At 39.1% G+C, this 21,100-nt stretch overlaps 1 non-coding gene across 1 annotated transcript; it reads left to right on the top strand.

The window, feature by feature from the left end:
• The first annotated feature begins 15,066 nt into the window (after positions 1-15,066).
• Positions 15,067-15,203, top strand: LOC114087858 (small nucleolar RNA SNORA21). The gene has a single exon (XR_003581914.1). It is a non-coding gene; the product is annotated as a small nucleolar RNA SNORA21 (small nucleolar RNA).
• The last annotated feature ends 5,897 nt before the right edge of the window (positions 15,204-21,100 follow it).

Below are 21,100 nucleotides of genomic sequence, written 5' to 3'. Positions count from 1 at the left end.
TATTGTTGTTATTTTAAAATGCTTCATATTATTCAAAGAGAATTTAAATCAGTGAATTTGCACTTGTCAAGTACCATGCAAGCAGCTGCAGAGGCACCAAAGCTCAGGTGTTGTGCTGATCCTCCTTTTGAACATTGCATAACTGTTCTGAGCTTAACAGTTTCCATATTTGGTCTCAACTTTGGCAGCAAGGTAGTATTACCTCAGTTGCTTTTAAAAAAAAATCCCAATTCCCAAGCTATCCCCCACATTCATCAAATGAAAATTTACAGTGGATAGAACCCAGCATCAGTATTTGTAAAAGAGAATTGATCATTCAGTCTAGATTGAAAATGACTGAAAAAGATTCTGATTCTCCTCTTTTCCTACAGAACAGTGTACCTATGACTCCATTCTAGATGAGGAATGAATAAAAAGCCACCTCCATTTCTGAGACATCCAGGCATTGTTCTTCCTTGGCTGAGAAAGAACCATTCCTCTTGGGCACTGTGTCTCCAGCTGAGAGGTGGATAGGCAGTCACAAAAAACACAATTTAAAAAAAGTGGCAAGCTGTGTTCTGTACAAATACTTTTAGGAATCTCTAACAGAAACATAATTTTGTATCAGGCAAGGTTTTAGTTGAGGACCACTTCTATGAATCTTCTGTGTCTGGATCTGAATGCAAGAATTGGCCTGCAGGTCACTGGTCGCTTTCAGCGTCCATGGGAGGACTGGTTGACCCGCTGTGCTCAAGTTCCCAGATCCTCCATAGATAGGATGGATGCTAATAGGGAAAAACTCAGAGACTCCAGAACTACTCAAAGGAGGTCCGTGGTGCTCTGTTCTTGTGGTTGCAATAAACACAGTTCCTCGGGCTGTCCCACGTCATGAGGTCTTGCTGGGTAGGTACTTGGGACAAAAAGAGAAGTGTAAATTCCACAGGAACCCCCAAATTGTGAGTGGTCTCACAATCTCTGTCCCTAGGGTGTCACAGCATTCCCCTCTCTTGGCATCCATCTTGGCATCTCAGCAGCTGCTGCTACCTGCTAATCCTTTACCTTTTCACTACATCTTCCCTCCACCTTGCTAGCAGTACAGCTTCCCATACCCTCCTGTGAACCTTGCTGCTCTTTCTTTATGGATCATTTCAGCATTTGCTCCCAATGTCCAGGTAAATCAAATTTTCTCATGGAGCACCCTGACATCACTATCTTTCAAAGTTTCCTGGAGGATTCCAATGTGCAGCCAAGGCAGAGAATCATTGCACCAAAAAATGGGAACGGGTATGTAAGGTAACTTGGATTTATAATTACAACCTTAATCCAAATAAAAATTGAAGAAGTTACCTCGAAAGGCCTGGGAGTTGTTCCCCTTAAAGTTTTGTTTAACTCTATTATTCCTCTTTCTTATATGTACTGTAGGTTTGAACTGGGTCGTACTTAAATAAAAGCAAAAACTGCCTTGTTAAGTAATGGTCTCAGCAATCAATCACTTCCAGCAGAACCCACTGGGCAAGAGATGAGTGCTCTCTAATTAGCCAAGTCTGTCACCTAGTGGTGATTGCTCCTGAATTGAAAGCACCAATTTCTCAACTTTGAACATAGCTCTTGGGGAAGTAGCTGGTCAATTCCAAAACTGATTTGCCTAAAACAAAATCTGTTTGTAAAAGAAGATGAGCCATTTTAAAATTGTGTGGGCACATATTCCCAGTAGAGATTATTTTTAATGAACTGAACTTATAAAGGGAAACCAACTTCCTGATTTTATTAAATAAGTTTTAGTGCATTTGGTGATTATATGACTAATAAGGTAAAAGAGGCTTTACTGAATAGTTTACATACATTCCAAGTAAAATGATTAGTGATAAAATGTCATTGTGTAATGTGGGTTGAGTGGTGGCCCCTGAAAAGAATGTCCACATCCTAACCTCTGAAACTTCTGAATGTGACCTTACGTGAGGGGAAAAAAAAGGGTCCCTTCCAATGTAATTTCATTAGGGATCTTGAGAGCAGATCATCCTGAGTTAGCCAAGTGGGACTTATATCCAATTGTATGTGGTCCTTTAAAAGAGACACAGAAAATAAGGCAAGGGAGAAGGAGAAGGAAGAGAAGGCCATGTGAAGATGATAGCAAGACCAGACTTAATGCAGCCACAAGCCACAGGAAGGCCCCCAACCACCAGAATCTGGAAGAGGCGGGGGAGGAATCCCCACTAGTGCCTTCAGAGGGAGTGGAGCCCTACCGCTACTAGATCTCAGACTTCTGCTCTCCAGAACTTTCAGAGAATAAATAAATACATTTCTGCTGCTTTAAGGGCTAGGTTTGTGATACACTGTTACAGCATCCCCAGAAAAGTGATACAATTTACTTCTCTTTCTTTTTCAGTATAATCTTTCAGAAAACAAAAGTAGCATATTTGGAAATGACCCAGGTACCTAGAGTCTGTTTTACTTTTTAATAGCATACACATAAATCCATTGGTTTACAATGGTAAAGGAGGCTGTCAATTAACTGCATGAACACTTCACAGCCTGCTTATTATTAGCAAAAGTTTTTCAGATGTCAAAATTTTCAAATCAGATATTTTTCACTAAAAAAAAATACCTAAACTGAAAGATCAGGCAACTAAAATGCCCCTGTCTGAGATAGAATATGAAGCAGCAAGAGTTTTGCCTAAATATGGATACATGTAGTCAGAATAACTGAAATGTCAGGCCCAGTTGGGACAACATAGTGAATTCAACAGGAATGTTCATGGTTTTCCCATCGTGTGGGGTGTTTGAAAGACATGTGAACACTGAAAATAACAATGTCAATACAATTGAATAGAAACATTAATAAAACAGTCATTCAGATCAGCAAATAATTTTGTAACTAAATATTTGGGAATTTGGACAAAGGAAATGTACAAATAATCAAAGGCAGCAAATTCCCTTCAGGAGATGCGGTCCCTTCACTTTGTATCACAGGTTTGGTTTTGCTGAATAATGCATGACAGAGTCTGTTTTGAATTATTCACTTGACTACAGAGTTCACAAGTAACCACAGAACAATGAGACTGGCCACCAGGAGCCTCTATTTTGTGTCAGACACTCTGACGTCTGCTTTTTCTACAGGGAACAAAGGGTTCCTTCCATGTAATGTGAGACTCAAGTAGAAAGTGTGCATTCTGTGGTATGTTCATGAGATGGTTCCATGACAAACATTGACAAAATTCTGGACAATCTAAACTTCTGTGGATTTCTACCTGCGTGGCTAGCCTGATAGACACCCACCAAACATTCCTCCCCCATGCCCCACTAGTTTTCAATTTTGTGATTGCTCTCTGGAGCACCATGGGTCCTACCATCTTATACCCTTGGGGTATTCCAATAGCCAACTCTGAGGATTTCTCATCTAAGCAAGTGATCACCTTTTGCTAGAAGCCATCTCGAGCATTCAAAAACTTTTCTTTTTCTGCTTTAGGTTTCCTCCCACTGCTTGTTAATCAGCAACTGCCCACTGCCAGGACTCCTCTGCACACACAGTACAGGAACTTTGATTAAGTGAACTTTAGCCTGCAGTTTGGTTTAAGTGCTTAACATCACTACCTCCATGAAGCTGAACCGTTCCTGGATAAAATCCCAAAACACGCCTAATAGAAACACAACAGCACCAAACTTTGGAGACTGCTATGGTTTGGATATGTTTAAATGAATTCCTCAAGAGTTCAGGTATTATCCTGTTGAATAATGTGTGGTTTAGAGGTGATGGAACCTTTAAGAGATGGCGCCTAGTGGGAGTTGCTTAGGTCATTGGGGCAATGTCCTTGAAAGGCATTAAGGTAGTTCTCATGGAACTTTGTGTTAGTTTCCATGAGAGTAGGCTGTTATTAAAGAGTTAGTCTGACCCCTGGGTTTCCCTCTGGCTTCCTGTTTCATCATATGGTCTACCCCTCCTGCACATTCCTGCCATCATGACATCCACCATGGTGTGATACAGCCAGGTAGGTCTTTACCAATGCCAAGCTGTTTGGACTTCCTGCCTCCAAAACTGTGAGCTAAATGAACCTCATTTCTTTATATAGTACGAAGTCTTGGGTATTTTGTTTCACCAAGGAAAACTGACTAATAAGAACCCCTACTCTTTTATTTGGCTCTATGGCCTTGGGCAATTTAGTTGACCACTTTAGTCTTCAGCTTCCTGATCTATAAAATAGGGATAATAAAAGTACTCACTCCACAGAGTTGTTGTGAGATGCTATATGGTCTGTAGTCACTCCATGTTAAACACTGTGCTTATAAGTGGATAAAGGAGACTGATTGTTTTTATTTATTTTATTATCATTACTCCATTTATAAGCAATGAAGTTTGAACTCTAGAACCTAAATGGAAGCCACAATAAGGGGTTGGTGGCCATTCATTGTTCCCTTTTGATTCTCACCTTATATTCTTTGGGATCCTGGGGGGAAGGGAAAAACAGCAGCAGCAGAGCTATCAATCATACAAACTAATGTCAATAGGAATAGTGGTCATAGAAGGAAATCATTCCACTATTAGAAGAAGCTACAGTAATAACTAATAGATAATATTTTATGAATGGTTTAGTGCCAAAAACTGTGTTAAGGACACAAACATCATTGCAGATTTCATTGCCACTACTCTTATAGCTAGAAACATAGCTGACCTTGGGACAGTTATTTTTCTCTGGCAAAAGTCATCACTGTCTCTGCCCCCAGTAAGTTGAGATGATTGTGCCTTCCTGAGGGTTTTTCAAGATGCTCAGACAACCTGATAAAACCCTAATTTGAGTACTGTCCTAAAATCATAAATAAACATTAAATGGATGAGTTTCAAACTTCATTATTCACATGATTATCAAGGTATGTGGCATGGCCAAAAACTTGGGTTCTAAGACCCAGACCCCTTTTACCCAAAATACTTCTGCCTTTATCTCTTTCTGCATTGACCTCCCTCACCACCATCTCATTCACAAAACTTTGAAAACAACAGGGCTCACAACATTTTGAAAACTAAAAGACATTATAATAAAGTTGGTTTCATCATGTAAAATGACAATTCTAAACCCTTTGCAGTATTTTGGCAACAAAATCAGTGTTTGATTTGGTTTGAAAAGCTCCATGAGATTTTCAAAATTACTCCCTATGTGAATAGAAAACGCTATTCTTTATTAACCTTCTCATTCCTCTGTCTATATCTTTCTTTATGCAAAACTATCTTCATAGTTTAGTTGTGATAAGGTATACAATTTTTCATGCCCACATTTGGAATATTCTTTTATGGTTTACTGTGTGTGTGTGTGTGTGTGTGTGTGTGTGTTTCAGTGATGAAAACTGGAAACCAGTTTCCAGTTTCAAGCAAATGTTCAGATACCCACTTTTTAAAATTTCTCCAAGTAGTAGTATTTTCCAAGAACATTCAACTCTAGCAATACACACTAAGACTCACACTGTAGTTTTGCCATTCCTGTTTTATGCACGCAATGCCACAATGTATGTGCAACAACACTTTCCAAGACAGGGAAACTCCACTGGTCCAGACCCATAATTGACTGGGAAATCAAAACACTGTTACCACATATGACAAATCTGCCTCTTGCTTCCAAGAAAGCCCTCTGCTTAAAAGCAGTGGCACTTACATAAACACTAGCCTGATTCATCTTATACCAACATATGTGTGAACTCAAACTACATAATCTTGGATTACTTAGAGATGTGACAGAAAAACCAACCCAACCACTAAAAGATCCAGTTAAAACACAGCCTTAATATAATTTTTCTTGATATATTGGAAGCAGGGAAAGGACATAGAGTTCCTGTGTTCAACATGTTTCCAGATCTTGCCCTTGTATGTCTTTTCAGTTGGCTGGTCCTAATCTGTACCCTTTATAATCAAACAGTAATATACCCTATATATATATCAGACACTTCAAATTATCTCTAGATTATTTATAATACCAAATACAATGTAAATTTATAAAAATAGTTGTTATGCTATATTGTTTAGGAAGTAATGACAAGAAAAGGTTCATACATGTTCAGTACAGACACGATTTTTTTTTTTTTACTATTTTCTATCATTGGTGGGTTGAATCCATAGATACAGAATCAGTGGATATGGGAAGCTGACTGCATCTATATATTTTTCATAATTATGTGTATGTGTGCATATATACCACATATATCTGTTTAAATATGTAATATAAATCGTAAGTGTATGTATACATATTTATCATAAGCATTTATGTATGTGAACACCCCCATTCATATATAAATGCACTGCAGGTTGGAAAAGTGCCAAATGTCTTTGGTACTTTATATATGTCTCCATATATCAGTATATATATGGAGAGAGAGAGAGAGATTTTCATTTTAGGGAATTAACTCATGAAATTGTAGGGGCTGGCAAATTTGAAATATATAGGGCAAGCCAACAGGATTGAAATTCAGGTAGAAGTTGATGTTACAGTCTTAAGTCCAAAATCCAAGGGCAAGCCAGGAGTCTAGAGAGAAAACTCAAACAGAATTTATTTTTTTCCCCAATATTTTTCATATTTTTAAATTAGTGCATTATAATTGTACTTATATAATGGTGGAATTTGTTGTTACATATTTATACATGCACACAACATTACAATATAATTTAGCTTTCACATGTCATTGGTATCCATTAATATATCTTAATTGAAAGCCAGTTTGGCATATCTTTTGAGATCAAAAATATTTATAACCTTTAGTTAAACAGTTCTATTTTGGATAATTTTTCCTATGCCTACACTAATTCATTAGCCACACAAGTGCACAGTGTTACCCATTTAAGTCTTGATTATAACAGCAAAAGAGTGAGAATGAGCCGTGTTTATCAGTAGGAAACAGCAAAATAAATGGTGGTCGCTGGTATGGTGACTATTTGTGCAGCTTGTGCAAAAGCAACAGCAAGATTCTTGTGTGCAGATATGTTTAAGATGCCAAAAATAGGAAAAAATAAGGGCAGAAAGTGTGTTTTATCTTTACCTTTTCTTTCAAATAAAATGAAGAAAAATAAGATTACATTCATATTTCCATTATATGCAGAAAGAAACTGGAAGAATACAACATAAAAAACTAATAATGCTGGTTACATGGAAATGATGATGAAACTAGATAAATAGGAACAGAGATGAAAAAAACATTTTTTGCAATAATTACATTTTTGTAATTATTACATTTTTGTAATAATTTGAGCATTTTGAACCAAGTAAATGTGTTCAAAAAAATTTAATTTAAAAATAAATTAGTCTTGTGACTGACTAGGAAAGAATCTGGAGTAGATATCTGTTTCTATCACTTATACACAGGCTCATCTATATAATTAGTTGGGCCTAGTGAAAATGAAAATACCATATCCCTTGCCTAAAAGTTCTTATTAATTTTAAGAGGGCAACAATACCATTAAACCAGTCCTGGGGCCCTCTAAATATGGGGGTCTCCTGAGGCTGCAAAGGTCATATAGTCAGGAAGTTGTCCTTGATTGTACACAATTGTAAGTCTGTACAGTTTGAAATACTATTATAATCAAAGGAAAGTAGCCTGCTTCTCAAAGGTCCAGACAACCAAATTCTTAAAGAGAAATTCATTTCCCTCAATTTCTCATTTGCTTCATGTTCTTTTGGTTCATAAGCAATTAACCTGAATATATGTATATGTGTATATATGTTAATATATATTTATGTTATATATATATATATTTATGTTATAAATATATACATATATATTTATGTTAATCCAAGAGGATTAGCATACACATCCTTAAAACTAGAGCTTTGGAGGCTGCTCACCTTGAATCACAAATTTATGACCATCCAAACTGATAGGATATTTATAAATGGTATTTACATACATGATCAGTTTTTTTGAAATAACAAGTTTTCATTTTATTGCATTCAATTAAGTTGTGAAATCCAAATAAATCCTGCAGAGCACTGGAGTCTAATCTCAGCTTTGTGCTGCAGTCAAAGAATCACAGTCAGGCAGTTGAAAAGTAACAAAAAGAACTTCCACAGCTTTATTTTGATTTGTTTTGTTTGTTTTTTAGCTGTCAGCTGCTCTCCCAAATTGTTTCCTTGTATGAATTACTCCTTACACCAACCTACAAAGGTTTCTCATTTCTGTGTAAGTCAACTTTTTGTCACTATAAAAAAAAAATAATAACCGATAAAAACAACTTAGAAGAGACAAGGTACATTTTGGCTCATGGATTCAAAGTTCTGAGTCCATGGTTGGCTGAGTCCATTGCTGTGGCCAAAAGTGAGTCTGAACATCATGGCGGGGGGTATGGTAAAGGAAAGCTGCTCATCTCTGAGAGCCAGGATGGAGAGAGAGAGAGACAGACAGACAGACAGACACCAGGACAAATAAGTCCAAAGCCACATCCCCAGTAATTTACCTGTTTCAGCTATGCCCACTTCCTACAATTACCACCCAGAAATCCATTCAAATTAATAATGCATCAAATGGATTAATCCACTGATGAGGTTACAGTTCTCATGATCCAATCTTTTCACCTCTGAACATTTCTGCATTACCTAACACATGAGCTTTTGGGGAGACATTCCTAGATCCAAACCATAAAAAATCCCTACCCATTTTTCTCCTATTTTCATTACTTCTCCGTCTTCTCTCATCCATGTCTATTTACTAAATATCTCAATGACAGTAATTGAATAATAAGGGCTGGCTTGTGAGAGAAGGAACTGGAGAACAGTGCCAATTGTCTTTCATGAGCAAAAGGAGGTCAAAAAGTTGTACATATTCACAAATAATAATTGTTGTCCCTGATATAGTTGCAATTATCAGCACAGTGCTATTAACAGAAGTCTCCTAAAATAAATGGAACCTATTCTTTGGGGAAATTCACAACCAAAAATTGTTTGGGAGTAGAGTAATCAAGAGATTTCCTACCAGTGTCTAAAAAATTAAGTCAACATTCTAAATGATCTTCTTAATTAAGAAATGGTATTTATTATCTTTGTCTCCAAAAGATAACTTCTATTTTTTTACAAATCAACTTTTTTCCATATCATCCAGAATGAGGACACTCAGACACATTTACTTGATTTTTTGTGCTGTTCAAACTAGGCCAAGAGTTACCATGCAGTAGTCAACTACCATGTAAGTTTAGCTAGATGTTCTCCACTTAAGGAAAAAACAGTTCAAAACAAGATTTGAACATTTTGTAATTCAAAATATAGATAAGGATAGCAAGATTTTTTTAGCTGTCAACAGAATAATTCCAGTAATCAGTTTGAATATGTCATATAATTAAATGTTGAAATCATTTTGAAAGGTAAAATATAGTCCTCCAAAATGACCTACAACACTGCAGTCATGACATGTGGTAGAACAATGGCTCATAATCTGGGAATCCTATCTAAACATGTTCTTCCTCAAAACATTTACTCATCTGGAGCTACACTAGAAGAATGACCCTGCCACCCCACTCAACTATGACACATGACATGAGCACATGCCTTCATCTTTGCATATTCAGTAAGGAAGAGGCCGGTAAAAAGCCAACATTCACTCAAAAGTGCCAATATACCACATGCCCTGTTCTAGGCAGGATATATACAGCACATAATCTATGTCTCTCTAAGCACCTCGAAAGTTTAAATATACAAAATATAAGGTTGTGATTAAGTACAGATTCCCAGGCCTCACTCCTGGAATTCTAACTTAGTTGAGCTATGTAGTGGCCCAGGAATTGGTTATCATATGATAAAATTGTGCTTAGTAGCTTGATCACAGAGAGAACTATACCAGTATAAAGTAAATGGAGTTGGATTAAACCACATGTTGGGGGGTTACAAGTAGGCATTTCTAATCAGCACAGCTTGTCAGGAATTTGGAGGCTGCTGTCACCTGAGTTATTTCTCAAATAAAACAGTCTCATAATCCCTAAATCTTTTGGCTGGGTAATATCTCCGTAGGCACTTTGGCATGACTTTGCATTGTTTTAAAAGTTTTGCTTTCTTGTCTCTGAAAGGAATGTGTTTATAGGTCTACACGCTTTTAAAGTGTTTGGCTATGAAAAATGATGTGACACCAATACAAGCAAGACCTTAACAGAAAGTAGACACCGAGGTTGTCCCAGAACCCAGCAGAACATAGTGTCTCTGCCCACGCTGATTCCCCAGCAGTTTGGGGGAGCTTTCTCCTCACTTGTTTTTGAGTATAGACATCAGTATGTACACTGTGGCGTAGTGTGTTTTCCAAAAAATCCAGAAGCATGAGTCAGCTGTTCAACTGTTATCTACAAATTTGGTAAAGTACTGTATTCATAGAATCCGGGTCTGATTTCCAGGAATTACATCTCCAGGGCCTCCACACTGACTGTCCTGGTCAGCATGAGAGGCTCCTGAAGTCTTCTGCATGCCCTTTCTGAGGGAACTGTTGTCAAGGTAGAGAATTATGAACGCTTATTCATTCAGATGTGCAATGGAATGGTTTAAGGAAGTTAATATTCTGATTTGTGTAAAATATCACACTTTGAGGCTGGGGTTGTGGCTCAGTGGTAGAGCACTTGCCTAGCATGTGTGAGGCACTGGGTTCGATTCTCAGCACCACATAAAAAATAAAATAAAGGCATTATGTCCATCTATAACTAATAAAAATATTTTTTAAAAATATCACACATTGTATGTAACATGACTATAATGTAAGAATATCCTTTTAACCCAGTAAAAATTGGTGGACAATTTTTGTAGGAACCTAATATGGGTTGAGCTGTGCACCCTCAAAAAAGATATATTGAATTTTTAACCCCCAGTAATTCGCAGTGCAACTTTACTTAGAAATACGATTGTTGCGGATGTAATCAGTTAAGATGTGGTCGCAATGGAGTAGAGTGGAATCCCAGTCCAAGATGACTGCTATCCTTATAAATGGGGGATTGTGGACAAAGACAGGAGCATGCAGAGGTAGCTAAGTGAAACGACAGCAGTGTTTTGTGGTTTATAGCATAGAGTTCTTATAGATTTATTTCCAAATATACTTTTGATGTTATTATAGATACAACCACTGTTTTATTTTCCATTTATTTACTGTGAGTATATGAAATAAAATAATTTTTTAATATTAGCCCTGTGTCTTGTGACCTTGTGGTGTGAGTTCTTGCAATTGCTTTGTAAATCCTTTAATATTATTTATGTAAACAATCAAGTCATTTGCAAATACAGGCAGTTTTATTTCTTCCTCCTTGATCTTTATATTTTAGCTAAAAATATTTCGAATTATTCAAACTTAATATTTTAATTAAGACAATGGTTTTATTAATGTTCATCAAGATAACTCATTTTTCAATTCTCAAGAACCTTCATTACATTCAGCAAATTCTATATACACTTTTGCTAGTTTGTGCTCAAACTGTATAATAAAGAAAAATAAGATTTATATCTTCAAAGAACTATCCTAGAGGAATTTGCAATCACTATAGAGGAGACATATACATTGTAACATTAAAAGATGGGAGGAATTGCTGATTAGTAGTATGAAATGAAGAAATCGTTTGAAGAACAAGACATCGAGATTAGACTTTGAAGAAAGCTTAGCATCCAGATTAACACAATAAATGATCTAAGAATACAGTAAGCAAAGGTTCAGAGAGAGAGAGATGAATAAAACATGTTTCAAGTGTAGACAGATAAACTCAGACCCCATTATAAGGAATATAGACACCTAATAACAGACCATCTCCAGGGACAGGTTACTAAATTTCATGCTCTACTTACTTGAAGGGTTTTAAGCAGCAAAGTATGACAAGAGGAAATCTTCCAACTAGATCCTAGCCAGAGAAATCCTGAACTCTGAGAGGAGATAGCAGACATGAACTACAGCTGGAAGTACACACAGGAATGAATGCAGTTTTCCTACACCTGAACACAGTTTTGCTTTTGCAAAGGCCAATAAATAATTCAAGTTCTTGAAGACACACATAACTTCCTTTATGTGCCCACAATTGGAAGTCTCACAGCAAGCCCTGTAAGAGTGACTTAATACAAGACTGACAGACATTAAATATTCAGGAATGAGGAAACAATTCCTGCTTTTTGGATGAAATCATTACTGTTCAGGGAAAAATCTCTAGTAGTCTATTTGTTTTTGTTTTTGTTCTTGCTTCAAAGTTTTATGCTGCAAACGTAGAAGAAAGCTACTACTGAATTTCATTCCTAAGGAGTTGCATCTATCATGAGTGCCATCCAAATAAAGTTTCAACTTTCAATTACTCAAGGAAACATTTCAAGGAATGAGTAGCAGTCGATCCAAACCATGAACGATTATTAATATCTTGTTATGAATTTCCCTGAATTTTGTCAATGCTTTGATATTCCATGTAGTTTTACAGTTCACATGGCTACTAAAATGCTATGTCATAGAGCCCCACAAGTCTGGGTAACCTGGAGCTACTGTGTCTGTGAAGCATGTACAGATATTTTCAGTATATGTCTGTCTAGTCTCAATGCCCTGTCCTGCCAGAAATGTGCTCCTCTCCATGCAAAAGATCCACACCTCTAATTCCTGGTGAAGCCATCTCTGGCAGGGTGCTAGGTTAGATTCCACAAATGGTACACACATATTTCCCACCATTTCAAGAAACAGCCTTTATTTCTCTTTATTTAGTCAAGTTTCCATCAAGAAAATAGAAGCTATGCTAGGGATTTCAGGCAATTTAAAATAATATAACAGAAAGATGTACAAAATTGTGAAAAGGACTAAGGGAGTAACAGTTATGGAAGCATCCATTTCAATAAGTCATAGAAATAAGACTCAAGAAATTTCCACTAGCAGCAGAGGGGCTGATTCCAAGAGGTCACCCAATCACCACTGCAAAACTTCATTTCTGTCCTGTGTTCATTCATCTGCCTGCCATTGCAACCAAAGGTCAGTGATTCCATTATTTCTGCATTCTCAAATTCATACAAATTCTTCACACTGGGAGAATCAAGACTGGAAATGGCTCACTACATAAACTGGGGAATACAATTTTTTGTATTCCAGCCTCACAATGCAAGGCAGAACTTGGAAGAACAAGGATAAAAGATGGGAGGAATTGCTGATTAGTAGTATGAAATGAAGAAATCGTTTGAAGAACAAGACATCGAGATTAGACTTTGAAGAAAGCTTAGCATCCAGATTAACACAATAAATGATCTAAGAATACAGTAAGCAAAGGTTCAGAGAGAGAGAGATGAATAAAACATGTTTCAAGTGTAGACAGATAAACTCAGACCAATAAACAATATCCAGCACGTTTTTCTTCCCTTCATGACCCATAGCCAAAACCACTCCTAAGAAATCAAGACTCATGCCTTCACAGTCTTCTCAGTGTGGTGATTTTCCTTCAGAGACTCAGTTCAGTCTTCCTATTTCCCTTGTCTATGTTCTTGTTCATACTTCTTGTAATCATAACTGCTCCCTCATGGAAACCATGAATCAATTCCACACCTAATCTGCCAAAGAGACATTTGTCCAGAATTCAAATAACAATGTATAAGCTGTTGTTGGTGGAAAGTTGGAGGAGGAATCATAGGAGAGATTTTCACTAAACCCAAGATTAAGTCACTTACATGAAGAAAAAAAATAAGTTGTGCAATACATACCAATCAGTGTTCCACTGAGTCAGCCAAAACCAAACAAAAGTCCAGAAGTGTATACAGTACTTTGGCATATTCCAACCCAAAGGAAATCCACAGAGTGGGTAGAGATTTGAGAGTGGCTTATCTTCCCCATTCCACTCCTCCTCGAATACCCTTTGAGGACATCTCTTCTGTAGTAATTCTATACATGTATGACTACATGTCTGACTCTCACTGGGTTGTGAATTACTTGGCTGGAAATACAACTGCCTTGCTACTCTTTGAATCTCTAGCACATAATATGACATCAATTAATAGTAGGATTTCCATGAATAAATGGAATGGTAAGATGGAAGTCAGTGTGATGTTCACTGAGGTTACCTTGTTCTTTGAACTTCAAATGAGAGCAGCTTTACCTCCACTCTATATATGGTCAGGGAGTCAGAGTCCCTTCCTAGGACTCTCAGACCCACTGCAGATTAGCTTTGTGCTTCTCTGGTCACTCTGTATTTTTTATTCTCCTTTCATGGAATTAGATGGATTTGGGGGCTACTTGGATGTCCTCCAAGCATCATCCACAAAGGGTAGAATGATAATATTTTTCCCCAAACTTCCCATAAGACACAGTATGTCTCTCAGATTGTTAGGAAAGTAAGAGAACAAAGGATGTTTACAGCAATCCCCAAAAACATAAAACTTTTCCACCACATCTCCAACTGGCTGCGTAATGTTCCTGTGTATTTAGTATTTAGTCACTTCAAACACCACATATCTAAAATAAAATACATCTTTTCATTAGAACTTTAGACCCTTAACAGGTTAATATTGACATTTAATTACATAGTTTCTTAAAAAGAAGAATAAATCTTAAGATTGATTCAGAGAAGACATTTAGGAAAAGATATAGAGACAAAAACAGTAGGATAACATTTTCTATGAAGACAGAAATGAGGATTTGGAGGCATTAGCCAACAGCTACTTGTGGTCTAGCTAGAGGTATTGATGGTATTAAATAGCTAGAGATACTAAAGCACTGCAATATTGAATGATAATATAACAGCATTTCCATGTTCATTTCACATTGATACACATTTTAGAAGGAATATTATAGGATCACACATATATATGTAATTACTCATCCCAAATTTCATGAAAAGCTTAAAAAATATTAAAAGAATATAAATTCACTATCATTTGGAAGAAAAGAAAACGTGCCATCTGAAAATACTTTGGGGAATCTCTGAAAGGTAGTAAAGGGGACAGAATCGTAACTCTGGAGTTTCAAAACTGAAAAAAGCCTCAGTGTAAAACAAATGCAGGAGGCTACATGCAGCTCAGGAAGTTCTGGAATTGGCAGACAAAATGACAGGAAAGGGTCTGAAGGCAGCTTTGAAATGCTAAGTTGATTGGCCCAAGAGAGACATTGGCACCAAAATCATTTCTAGACCCCAGGCACAGGCAAATCTGAACCAACTCCCCTTTAAAAGCACTCAATGTACTTTCTTACTAGTGACCCATTGAGTAGTCAAGAAAGGGCAGAGTGCAAACACCACTTTTGGATGAAATGGCAGCAGGCTATGTTGTTTTGCTTCAATTGATGGTATGATGAGGTAGAAAAGTAAACAACAACCAGCTACCGAATGTGGAAAAATTTGTAAACTATTCCCATGACAAAGGATTGGTATCCAGTACACATGACAAACCTCAAAAAACTTAATAACAAATAACCCAATTTAAAAATGGGGGGGATAGAAAGATGGCGGCGAGGGGAGTGCATTGCCCCCGTGTGCTGCTTCACTGTGTGGGAGTATGACAAGTCAGGACGGCTAAAGGATATCTTGTTAGGAATTTCCAGCAATAGTGGGGTGCTCCGGAACCTGGAGGAAGGATTTCCATCGCACGAGGATCAGCTACGGGGACTCAAACGCGAGAGGTTTGTCGCACTGCTTATTCAGCAAATCGGCCCGAGGCTAGAATCTGCAGCGTGCGCTGGGATAGAGACGCAGGGTTACAGCGCTGCAGTTTCTGCCAGCCGAGCAAGCACCGTACTCAGGGCTGAATTCTGGGTTCGAGACGGGGGAAGGAAGCGGTCCATCTCGGTTCTCCACACGGGTCAGACCACAGAGGAGGCCAGCAGCCACCATGTTGGTAAACTGACGTCACCACCGCTGTTTTCGACTGACCGCAGCTCATTCAGCCATAGAACAGGTAATTTCAGGCTGCAATTCGCCTGCGGCTTGCAGACAGATTGCTAGGGCTCAGCGCCTGGGTGCTTCTTAGAACCTGATCTTATCAGCCGAGTTCCGGCTCCCGGAACCGCCCTGGCCCAGGGCTGCTGAGCCCGCAGAGGCTGCTTCTTGGACCCTGCGCCTACCAGAGCATACAACAAGCACTAAGCAGCCGAATTACGGCTCCCGGAACTGAGCCCGCGGGGACTGCTTCTTGGAGCTTACATTTATAGGAGCTTACACCGAGCACGGAGTGGCCGAGTTCCGGCTCCCGGAACTTCCCTGGCCCGGGGCTAGGAGCCCGCGGAAACTGCTTCTCGGTCCGGGTCCTGCTGAGGGCCGGTCAGGACTCACCCGGTGCTTTGGTTGCCCGGCAAGGGGAACGAAATGCTGCCATTCGCATAGGATACCAACATGGCAGAGATCTGATGTCTGCAGAAAGCGGCGGAGGAGGGAACTTCATCAATACCAGTGGTGACATAAGCAGTTGGTCTCCTGGTAGGGGGGGTGAGGCACAGTCACCCGAGTCTCCTCAATTTGTCGTCGAGCCAGAGGGAAGGAGCCGGGCCGCCGCCAGCGCCCGGAGCAGGCCCAGCGGCTCGCCAGCGTGGTGACCGCGTGACCCCAATTGGAGAGGGGGCGGAGCGGAGCCGCCACCCGCAACCGCAAGGTGGGCAGACCCGCGACCCAGTGGTACATGGGCGTGGTAGGAGGGGCAGGGCAGAGCCGCGGTTCGCGCTGTGACGAATGAGCGTGCAAGGTAAACAGACCTGTGACAGCCTGGCGGGTCAGGCCCAGTGGCCTGCCAGTGTGGTACACACGTCACCCCAACTGGAGTAGGGGCAGAGCAGATCCTTCTCCCACGCCCGGATCAGGCCCTGCCGGTGTGGTGGTCACGTGACCCCAATCGGGGGCGGAGCAGAACCGCCACCCGTGCCCGCAGAGTGAGCAGACCAGTGATCAACCTGTAGATCAGGCCCAGGGGTCCGCAGGGGTGGTAGGAGGGGCAGGGCAGATCCGCCGCCCGCGCCTCCAAGGTAGGCAGACCTACAACAGACCTGCGGATCAGGCCCAGGAGCCTGCCGGCGTGGTACAAACACCACCCTAATTGGAGTAGTGGCAGAGCAGAGTCGCTGCCCGTGCCAGGAACAGGCCCAGTGTCCTGCAGGCGGGGTAGTCACGACACCCCAATTGGAGTAGGGGCAGAGCAGAGCCTCCACCCGTGCCGAAAGGTGGGCAGATCTGCGACCGACCAGCGGGACAGGCCCAGTGGCCTGCCGGTACGACAGACACGTCACCCCATTTGCAGTAGGGGCAGAGTAGAGCCGCCGCCTGCGCCTGCAGGGTAGGCAAACCTGCAACCGACCGGCGGATCAGGCCCAGTGGACTGCCGGCGTGGTACACTCGTCACCCCAATTGGAGTAGGGGCAGAACAGAGCCGCCGCCAGCTCCCAGAACAGGCCCAGTGACCTGCAGGCGTGGTAGCCACGACACCCCAATTGGAATAAGGAGAGAGCAGAGCCGCCGCCCGCACCTGCAGGAAAGATACGCAAGCAGTATGAAAAGACAAGGAAAGAAAGGACCACAAGCAATGCAGGTCAACGCAACTTTAGAAGAGGTAACAGCTGCAGCAGATGGAATGTCAGATAAAGAATTCAGGATATACATGCTTCAGATGATCTGGAGTATCAAGGAAGACATTAAACAGCAAAATCAGACAATGAAAGATCACTTCGACAACGAATTACGCAAACAAATCCAGGAAGCAAAGGATCAACTATACAGGGAGATAGAGGTTATAAAAAACAAACAAACAGAAATCCTAGAAATGCAGGAAGCAATAAACCAACTTAAAAACTCAATGGAGAATACTACCAGCAGAGTAGAACACTTAGAAGATAGAACATCAGACAATGAAGACAAAGTATTTCAACTGGAAAAGAACATAGACAGCTCAGCAAGACTGTTAAGAAACCATGAGCAGAACATCCAAGAAATATGGGATAACATTAAGAGACCAAATTTAAGAGTCATTGGGATACAGGAAGGTACAGAGCTCCAAACCAAAGGAATGAGAAGTCTATTCAATGAAATAATACAAGAAAACTTCCCAGACTTGAAGAATGAGACAGAATCCCAAATCCTAGAAGCCTACAGGACGCCGAATGTGCAAAATCATAAGAGATCCACACCTAGACACATTATAATGAAGATGCCCAACATACAGAATAAGGAGAGAATTTTAAAAGCTACAAGAGAAAGGAAGCAGATTACATTTAGGGGTAAGCCAATCAGGATAACAGCTGATCTGTCATCACAGACTCTGAAAGCTAGACGATCCTGGAATAACATATTTCAAACACTGAAAGAAAATGGGTTCCAACCAAGAATTGTGTATCCAGCGAAATTAAGCTTCAGGATGGAGGATGAAATTAAAACCTTCCATGATAAACAAAAGTTTAAAGAATTCGCAGCTAGAAAACCATCTCTTCAAAACATCCTCGCCAAAGCATTACAGGAAGAGGAAATGGAAAATAACAATGAAAACCAACAGTGGGAGGTAGGACAGTAAAGGGGGGGGGGGATAATCAAAGAGGAAAACAAACCATGTTTAGTAACAGAAATAAACAAATATGGCTGGAAGAACAACCCATATCTCAATAATAACCCTAAATGTTAATGGCTTAAACTCACCAATTAAGAGACACAGGCTAGTAGAATGGATCACAAAACAAGACCCAACAATATGCTGCCTACAGGAGACGCATTTGATAGGAAAGGACATACATAGGCTGAAGGTGAAAGGTTGGGAAAAATCATATCACTCATATGGACTTCGGAAACAAGCAGGAGTGTCCATACTCATATCAAATAAAATAGATTTCAAGCCAAAGTTAATCAAAAGAGATAAAGAGGGACACTACATACTGCTTAAGGGAACCATACACCAACAAGACATAACAATCATAAATATTTATGCCCCAAACAATGGTGCAGATATATTCGTCAAACAAACTCTTCTCAAGTTCAAGAGTCTAATAGACCACCATACCATAATCATGGGAGACTTCAACACACCTCTCTCGCCACTGGACAGATCTTCCAAACAAAAGTTGAATAAGGAAACTATAGAACTCAATAACACTATTAATAACCTAGACCTAATTGACATATATAGAATATACCACCCAACATCAAGCAGTTACACTTTTTTCTCAGCAGCACATGGATCCTTCTCAAAAATAGATCATATATTATGTCACAGGGCAACTCTTAGACAATATAAAGGAGTAGAGATAATACCATGCATCTTATCTGATCATAATGGAATGAAACTGAAAATCAACGATAAAGGAAGGAAGGAAAAAGCATACATCACTTGGAGAATGAACAATAGGTTACTGAACGATCAATGGGTTATAGAAGACATCAAGAAGGAAATCAAAAAATTCTTAGAGATAAATGAAAACACAGACACAACATATCGGAATCTATGGGACACATTGAAAGCAGTTCTAAGAGGAAAATTCATTGCTTGGAGTTCATTCCTTAAAAAAAGAAAAAACCAACAAATAAATGATCTCATACTTCATCTCAAAATCCTTGAAAATGAAGAGCAAAACAACAGCAAAAGAAGTAGAAGGCAAGAAATAATTAAAATCAGAGCTGAAATTAATGAAATTGAAACAAAAGAAACAATTGAAAAAATTGACAAAACTAAAAGTTGGTTCTTTGAAAAAATAAACAAAATCGACAGACCCTTAGCGATGCTAGCGAAGAGAAGAAGAGAGAGAACTCAAATTACTAGCATACGGGATGAAAAAGGCAATATCACAACAGACACTTCAGAAATACAGAAGATAATCAAAAACTATTTTGAATCCTTATACTCCAATAAATTAGAAGATAGTGAAGGCATAGATAAATTTCTTAAGTCATATGATCTGCCCAGATTGAGTCAGGAGGATATAGAAAACCTAAACAGACCAATATCAATTGAGGAAATAGAAGAAACCATAAAAAGACTACCAACTAAGAAAAGCCCAGGTCCAGATGGGTATACAGCAGAATTTTACAAAACCTTTAAAGAAGAACTAATACCAATACTTTTCAAGCTACTTCAGGAAATAGAAAAGGAGGGAGAACTTCCAAATTCATTCTATGAGGCCAACATCACCCTGATACCTAAACCAGACAAAGACACTTCAAAGAAAGAAAACTACAGACCAATATCTCTAATGAACCTAGATGCAAAAATCCTCAATAAAATTCTGGCGAATCGGATACAAAAACATATCAAAAAAATTGTACACCATGATCAAGTAGGATTCATCCCTGGGATGCAAGGCTGGTTCAATATACGGAAATCAATAAATGTTATTCACCACATCAATAGACTTAAAAATAAGAACCATATGATCATCTCGATAGATGCGGAAAAAGCATTTGACAAAGTACAGCATCCCTTTATGTTCAAAACTCTAGAAAAACTAGGGATAACAGGAACATACCTCAATATTGTAAAAGCAATCTATGCTAAGCCTCAGGCTAGCATCATTCTGAATGGAGAAAAACTGAAGGCATTCCCTCTAAAATCTGGAACTAGACAGGGATGCCCTCTCTCTCCACTTCTGTTCAACATAGTTCTCGAAACACTGGCCAGAGCAATTAGACAGACGAAAGAAATTAAAGGCATAAAAATAGGAAAAGAAGAACTTAAATTATCACTATTTGCAGATGATATGATTCTATACCTAGCAGACCCAAAAGGCTCTACAAAGAAACTATTAGAGCTAATAAATGAATTCAGCAAAGTGGCAGGATATAAAATCAACACACATAAATCAAAGGCATTCCTGTATATCAGCGACAAATCCTCTGAATTGGAAATGAGGACAACCACTCCATTCAAAATATCTTCAAAAAAAATAAAATACCTGGGAATCAACCTAACAAAAGAGGTGAAAGACTTATACAATGAAAACTACAGAACCCTAAAGAGAGAAATAGAAGAAGATCTTAGAAGATGGAAAAATATACCCTGTTCATGGATAGGCAGAACTAACATCATCAAAATGGCGATATTACCAAAAGTTCTCTATAGGTTTAATGCAATGCCAATCAAAATCCCAACGGCATTTCTTGTAGAAATAGAGAAAGCAATCATGAAATTCATATGGAAAAATAAAAGACCCAGAATAGCAAAAACAATGCTAAGCAGGAAGTGTGAATCAGGCGGTATAGCGATACCAGACTTCAAACTATACTACAGAGCAATAG

Source organism: Marmota flaviventris, chromosome 8 (genome assembly GCF_047511675.1).
Source record: "Marmota flaviventris isolate mMarFla1 chromosome 8, mMarFla1.hap1, whole genome shotgun sequence".
Lineage (NCBI taxonomy): Eukaryota > Metazoa > Chordata > Mammalia > Rodentia > Sciuridae > Marmota > Marmota flaviventris.
This window is presented reverse-complemented; position numbering and strand designations above follow the sequence as displayed.